This window comes from Mesoplodon densirostris, chromosome 1, assembly GCF_025265405.1.
Source record: "Mesoplodon densirostris isolate mMesDen1 chromosome 1, mMesDen1 primary haplotype, whole genome shotgun sequence".
Taxonomy (NCBI): Eukaryota; Metazoa; Chordata; class Mammalia; order Artiodactyla; family Ziphiidae; genus Mesoplodon; species Mesoplodon densirostris.
Window position 1 is genome coordinate 181,148,535 of NC_082661.1, and position 8,016 is coordinate 181,156,550.

The 8,016-nt window shown below is 36.3% G+C and overlaps 1 pseudogene; it reads left to right on the forward strand.

Annotated features, from left to right (window-relative positions):
- The first annotated feature begins 574 nt into the window (after window positions 1-574).
- Window positions 575-1,332, forward strand: LOC132488809 (arginine-fifty homeobox-like; annotated as a pseudogene).
- The last annotated feature ends 6,684 nt before the right edge of the window (window positions 1,333-8,016 follow it).

Here is an 8,016-nt window from a genome sequence, read left to right on the forward strand (position 1 = left end):
GCAGTTTTATTTTTATTTTTTGGAATTTGTTTTTGGATTTTCTAATGGGGATTAGAATATTTATGTAGAGTTTTTGTTGTTTGCTTTTTTGTCCCAGAAGATCTAGGGTTGTGCAGTCATTGTGATGATTGAACCCAATTCTGATGCATGTGATTGAGTTGATAGAGGAAGAAATAATGGTAGACTTTGTCACAGATGAGAAATATTAAACACTAATATGGGCTCTATAAGTCAAATTTATATGGGCAAATAAAATGGGATATTTCTAACCACATTTAATAGGGAAAGTTGAGATGGTGTGCCCCAGTTCCTAGTTCAAGTATAGAAAGAAATGTCATTGGACTCACTCAATACGTGGCCTTTCAGAATCAGATGATACCCTCTACTGGCTAAATGTGGGATTGCGTTTAAAAATGAATGGCTGGAAAGGAACTGCATTTCCAGAGAGACACATCAAGAGGGCTTGAAAATGGGCATTCCAAGGGAATTCATGACAGGCCTTCCTTGCCATATATCAGCACCCCTGATGAACAAAATAGTCCAAGAGAATCCCCAACCAGACCCTTTTGTCTACATGGATGATTCCATCATGAACTTCGAGGTTGATTCACAGGTACCAGCTGGTCCCACAAAATGGAAGAAGCCTCACGAACGCACCTCATTCACACACACAAAGCATGAAGAGTTGAAGGTTCTGTTTAGCTGTAACATGTTTCCAGATAAAAATCTCCAGAGAGAACTTGCTTTAAAACTCGGCCTACCGGAGTCAACAGTAAAGATTTGGTTCAGGAATTGGCGGTTCAAAAAGAGGAAGCAGCAACAGCAACAAGAGCAGCAATCGGTCCTTCCAGCCAAGAATGTGCCCACAGCATCAACCAGTCCTCATTCTTTTCTCCCTGCAGTTTCAGATTCCTATAGCTCCCACTCATCTCAGCCCTTAGACCCTTTCCATTGGGCAGGGGGCTCTATCATCACTGAGATTGCTACAAGTGATGTCCAAATGCAAGATCCTCAATTGGAGAGGCTAGTGGCCTCAGTTCCTGCTTTGTACTCTGATGCCTATGACATAGCACAAATCATGGAACTGTACAGTTTTCCTGATGAGGATGAGATAGCCAGATCTTCTTTCCACTCTCTGTGTTAGTATCTCTCACCGACAAGGCCCAGTTAGAGTAGAGTTCCTCTCTTAGCACCTTTGCTGATCCATCTGTAGGTTTGTCTCCTGGGCAAACCTGCCTCAGTGTGACAAACTGGAGCTTTGCAGCCTACAGTCTGAGAGACAGCCTGGAATTCCAGAACCCCTCCAGTATGGCACACTTTGGATATCTCTGATCAAAGTACTAATAAATATCAGACAGTATAGAAAAAGGATCTTCATGCATCTTGTACATGCTCTTGCCTTTGTCTGCTTTTAACCCAAATATCTGGCTCAGTGTTGCTTTGATTTCCATGGAAATGTAAAAACGAGGAGTTTCCTGCAAGTATAGCTCAGTACTGCACAATCAGCCCCACAACTCTCCCTGGAGAGGCCTTCCTAGTCCCTTCAATGGCCAATGAGACTCCAAAATTCCCTCTTCCCAAAACTATCTTTGACTTTTTAAAAGGTCAGTAGCCTTTAGGGGTCATCCACTTTTAATGGCAGCAGGTTTATAAACTTACATTTCCAACAAACTTGACAGCTAAGCTAATTTTCCAGCTATATGATTAATGAACAAAATTAATGGCACTTCTCAAAACCAATAATAAAGAAACACATAATAAAATAAGTACCTCTCAATGAAAAATATAAAGTATCTAGGAATTAACTAAGAAAAATAAGACCTCTGTAATGAAAAGTTTAAAACGTAATAATGGACATTGGAAATGTTTTGAATAAAAGACATTTGAAGCCATAAAATAATCAATTTAACAGGGTTAAAGTCATATAAAGCATGTTCTCCAAACACAATGGAATGAAAATAGAAATCAATAGTAGAAGAAAATTCAGGAAATTCACAAATATATGGATATTAAAAAGCACACTCCTGGACTTCCCTGGTGGCGCAGTGGTTGAGAGTCCGCCTGCCGATTCAGGGGACGCGGGTTCGTGCCCCGGTCCAGAGGGATCCTGCATGCCGCGGAGTGGCTTGGCCCGTGAATAAAATAAAATAAAAAGCACACTCCTAAATAACCAATAGATAAAGAAGAAATCAGAAGGAGAATTAGGAAATATGCAAAGATGAGTGAAAACAAAAACACAATATACCAAAACTTACAGGATGAGGCTAAATCAGTGCTTATGAAGAAATCTATAGCTGCAAAAGCCTATATTTAAAGAATAAGATCTCAAATCAACCTTTTTTTGAATAGGAGGGAAGCTGGCCTAGTTATATTAATATCTATCCAGTTAAACTTTAAGGCAAAACATTTTGTTGGAAGTAAAAGTATGTTAGACAAGGATAAAGGGAACAATTAACCGAAAGATACAATAATTCTGAATTTGTATACATTTAACATATTCCCCAAATATATGAAGTAAAAATTAACAAAACTCTTGGGGAAACTTAACAAATACCTAGTCATAATAGATGATTTTATCCATAGGTCAAATGAATAAAAATTTCGTATGGGTAGAGATTTTAACTGTACAGTTAATAGGCTTGATTTAATGAAAGTATATAGATTTCTGCATTCAACTGGTAGAGAATACACATTCTTTTCAAGTGCATAAGGACTACATATTAGACCATGAAGCAAATCTTAACAAACTCAATAACATACAAACAGCATTCTTTGATCATAAGGCAATTTAATTAGAAAAAACTCCAACCTCTCCCTCAATTTAGAAAGTAAAAAGAACATTTCTAAGCAATTAATCAAGCATGGGAGAAATTATGTGAATAATCTGGTAGCATACATTATATAATAACAATAACTGGATTAGCATTCACTGGGGGAAAGTATTAGAGATAGTGGCAGTAGCAGGTTTGAATGTCCTGTTACCCATCACATTCTGGGTCATCACAGAGGGATCTTGCAGGGCAAGACTGCAGACCTAGGGTAGAGATATTGGCCCTCAGGTTGTGAGGTTTTTTGCTTATTTTTTTTTTTTAAAATTACTTTTGATTTTTTAAAATAGTCTTATTATTATTATTTTTTGCAGTACGTGGGCCTCTCACTGTTGCGGCCCCTCCTACTGCGGAGCACAGACTCCAGACGAACGGCCATGGCTCACGGGCTCAGCCGGTCCACGGCATGTGGGATCTTCCCGGACCGGGGCATGAACCTGTGTCCCCTGCATCGGCAGGCAGACTCTCAACCACTGCGCCACCAGGGAAGCCCTAACAGTCTTATTTTTTAGAGGAGTTTTCATTTCACAGCAAAATGAGCAGAAGATACAGAGATTTCCCATATAGCCCCTGTTCCCACATACACACAGCCTCCCCCACTATCAACAACCCACACCAGAGTGGTCCATTTGTTATAACAGATGAACCTACACTGATACATCTTTATCCCCTAAAGTCCATAGTTTACATTAGAGTTTGCTCTCAGTGTTGTACATTATACGAGTTTTGACAAGTATGTAATTGTCATGTATTCACCATTCACATAGGAGAGTTTCACTGCCCTAAAAATCCTCTGTGCTCCACCTATTCATCCCTCCCTCTCCCCTAATCTCTGGCAACCACTGATCCTTATCTCCATAGTTTTGCTTTCAAATCAATAACTTTTCACCCTAAGAAACTAGAAAAAGGAGAGCAAAATAAATCCAAAGCAAGAAGTAGGGAAGTAAAGGCTGAAGTGGAAATAAATGAAATAGAGAATAGAAAAGCAATAGAGCAAACCAATGAAATCCAAGCAAGCTAGATTGAGAAGAAGAAGAAGAAAAAGAGGGAGAAGAAGAGGAAGAAGAAGAGGAAGAAGAAGGGGAGGAGAAGGGGAAGGGGGAGGGGGAGAGGAGGGGGGAAAGGGAGGAGGGGGAGGAGGGAGAAGAGGAAGAAGAATCGAATTACTAGAATCAGAAATGGGATATAACTACCAATCTTACAGAAATAAAAAGCATTATAAATAAATATTATGAAAAAAATGAATGGCTGTTTTTGTTTTAAAAATAGGGCTGATTGTTGTATAAAAGGATTGAACAATGCAGAGTATTGTAACATAATATAGGAAAAATTATAAATGTGAAGAATGAAGCCAATGTATCACTTGAATAAATATTTTCCAAGTGAAACTAATATGGAAATACTCATAATTGAAATTTCTTAGCCCAATGATCTATTTTTTAACAATGGAAGTAGGTCACAGGGAAGAAACACAGCAGGGGCAAAATATATAGATCTCCTGCCCCCATCTTCAATAAGAGATTTGAATAATCCAGGCTATTTAAATTACTTTTATTAGTTAAATTACTGTTGTAAGGGTGATTGGCAAATATCTAGAGGTGAGATAAGAACTGCTTTTCTCTGGGTACCCTGACCTAATTTCTGTTAAAAATAATTGGAATAGTCTTAAGTAATTTAGAAGTTTGATAGGTACAGGGAAGTATCATTTAGCATGTTTGTTTTAAATTTTTTCTTTCTATATTTTAAATTCTTAAAGTCTGTTTGGAAATTACAGTGTTTGGGGCACGTAATGACATGAAAGTTATGTTTAAAAGCTTGAATTGGACAATATGTTATTATTTCATTGCAAACTTGAAAAATATAATTTCAGTCTGATTCTACTGTTTAATGTTGCCTTTCACTGGTATGTTGCTTTAAGAGCACCCATCCCCCTTTCCTGTTTGAGCCACTGTGTCCTGTCAGTCATCCTGAAATACACTAGGGTGCTTGTCAGGCTGTTTGCTTACAAATGCATCATAAGCCAAATTGTGAGCCATAATAGTGGCACTGAATTTCTAAACACCAGAACTTGCTTAGACAGTTGGTTTAGTATCTGTATATGGGCAATACTCTGTCCTGCAGTAGGTGAGTGAAGTGTCAAACTTTTTAAAATTAAACTTTGCTATAAGGCAAATCCTAATTATAGATTATGCGTTACTTGGATAGATAACTTTGGGGGAAATTAAAGGACATTATTTCTATAAAATGAGATGAATTGAAACTACTATGTTGTGCATTTATTACTTTTATAACTAATTTTCCTTTTAACAACACTAAACTCTAAACTACTTTATGAAAGTTCCAATTTTATATATACTTTTCCAAGTAGATTAGCAGGCATTTCAGTTTTAAATAAAAATGTGATTCTCTTACATACTTTTTCTTTCACGTCAATTGAGGCAGACTCAGTTGAGCAGAGGCTCAGTTCTGGTATTTGAAGTATTTATTAGTGGCTTTAAAAATAGCGCTGAAACGAATTCTTGTGTGCCAATGCCCAAGCTATAGTAGTTTTATATCAAAGCACTTAAAAATTCCTTCTCTGTAGCTGAGCTATTACTATTTGAGTAACTGTATACAAGACACTGGAAACTTTACATTCTTTAGACACAAAAGTTATGCAGCAAGCAGGTTCTTTGTGCAAACAATTTAATTTCTATTATGGGCCTCTAAACTTAAATTGTGCGTGGATACTTTTCCTGTATTTTCTGTATGCAGCCTTAATATTTTTAAAAAGAGAATTAATAAAACCAAAACATAGGAACTTGTGATTTTGATACTTGTATGTTTAATATGGTAGAGAATAGTTAAGAGGCTGCAAGTAGTTAAAGTTTTAAGGCTTTATCTAGGGTAAATGAGAAGAGATTGCTTTTGTAGATACATGGAATGATTATTTATTTATTCCTTACCTTGTTCTAGAAAGATTTAAGGTGACTTACAAGGCTATGTGAAATTCAGGAAAGGATAAAAGTGGAGTGAAAGTAGAAAGAAAAATACGTATGAGATATAAAACAGAGCCGGGAATAAGGCTGAGCTGCAGCAGTTCTTGACTATGGTTTTATGACACTGGTGTATGATGGATTGATGGGAGAGAAAATATAGGGTTATATATAGAAATCTTATGGGGGAATTTCATGCAAACTAGCTATCTCCCTTACCAACGGTGGCAGTCCAGAGTGGGAGAAGTATGTTGGACAGTGAATATTAAATATACTTTAAATGTCACTCGTGTTTTGGTGGAAAAAAAAGTGGAGAACTGCTTCCCTTTTAACCCACATGCTGATTTATATAGGCATAAGTGTGGCTTTAAGTTAGGAGCAGAATAAAATTTGGTCTGTTACTTAATTCAGAAGAATGATTAAAGAGGTGTAGTTTTTTGGAAACAAGAAGTTATTTAAATAAGGTCATATATCTACATATTAGAACAGACATGATCAAGCCCATGTTTAAAATATATCTGGCAATTCTGTATGAATCTATGAATCTAGTCCTGGTATTTTTAAATTTTTCTGAATAGGTTATTAGCTACTTTCCTTCCTTTCACTCAATTTGGTTATAAATTTAACTTGAATTTCAACTTCTGTTCCATCACAATTAACTGGATCAATCTAACTTAGAAAAAAGTTGTTGGGTAGGAGGAAGGAATTCAGAGGCAGGACTTCTTAATGTACTTTGATCTTCAAATACTCAAAAACCAACTACAGTGTTGAAGATGCTGGACTCAGTGTTGCACACCCTGCTAAACCTGGCTTGTATAAGTGAACAAAGTTAGAAACTCACTGCTTTCACCCAACAGTATTGAAAAGGGACAAAAATGTAGCAGTTAAAGTTTTGCTAAGGATCTTCAGTGATATTTTCAGGTATTAAATTAGCATGATGAGTCAGGGCCAATCATTTGGCTCCGTTTTTTTAAAATATTCCGTTGTTAACAATAAAATCAATAAGAAATGATTATCTTTTTAAAAAAGCACTACAAAAACAAAGAAAATACTCAAAGCTTTTATTTTTGTAGTTTTGTAAACACATATGCAGGTTGACTTAGAGTTCTTGCCAGAAAAAATTATCAATCGGATAGATAACACATCAGCTGCATGGGATGAGATTGTGGATAACCTGGACACACATATCTGAAACCTGGGAAGCAAATATTCTTAAGAAGCTAAGTAGGATGTAGGCACCAAATAAACTGATGTATCAGAGTGGTCAAGGATGCTTAAGAAAAACAAATTAGCTTTCGAAAGCATTAGTTCAGAGATCCTAGTGAGAGATCCATTCAAAAAGCTTATAGAGCCAATGGATATGAGTAGAAATCTGTAATTATATAGTAAATGAAGTAATCGAGAAATATTTTTTGTGTCACTGGGGTAAGAGATAAACAAAAGAGTTTTTAAAAGTCAGATTTATTAAGGAAAAATTTATATGCATTAAATTCACTCTTTATAAGTTTACAGTTTGATGAGTTCTGACAGTTATATACAATCATATAATCACCACCATAAACAAATAGAACATTTTTATTTGAGTCAATCCAAAGTTTCCTTGTGCCATCTGCAGTTATCTTCTCCCTTAACCCTCAGTCACTGACAACTACTGATCTGTTTCCTGTCCCTATATTTTTGCCCTTTCAAGAATGTCATATAAGTGGCATCATGCAGTGTGTAATTTTGTCTGACTCTATCAGTTAGCATAATGCTTTTGTGAGATATTCATGTTGATGCCTGTATCTATTGCTCATTTTTTTCTTGCATAACATGTGACAGTATGATGGTATCATAAATTGTTTATTTACCTGTTGATGGAAATTTGAGTTGTTTTCAGTTTCTGACTCTTGTGAATAAGGCCCCCATAAACATTTGCATATAGGTCTCTAGGTGGACATATACTTTCATTTCTCTTGGGTAAATGTCTAAGGAGTGGAATTGCTAGGTCATAGGGTGGGTGCATGTTTAACTTGATAAGAAATTTCCAAGCTGTTTTGTAAAGTGGCTGTACCAGTTTTCATTTTCACTAGCAAATGTGTGAGATATCCAGTTGCTTCTCATCTTTGCTAGCTCTAGTATTGGCAGTCTTTTTAATTTTAGCCATTACAGTAGGTGTGTAGCAGTATATATTGTGACCTTAATTTGCGTTTCTCTACTGACTTATGATGTGC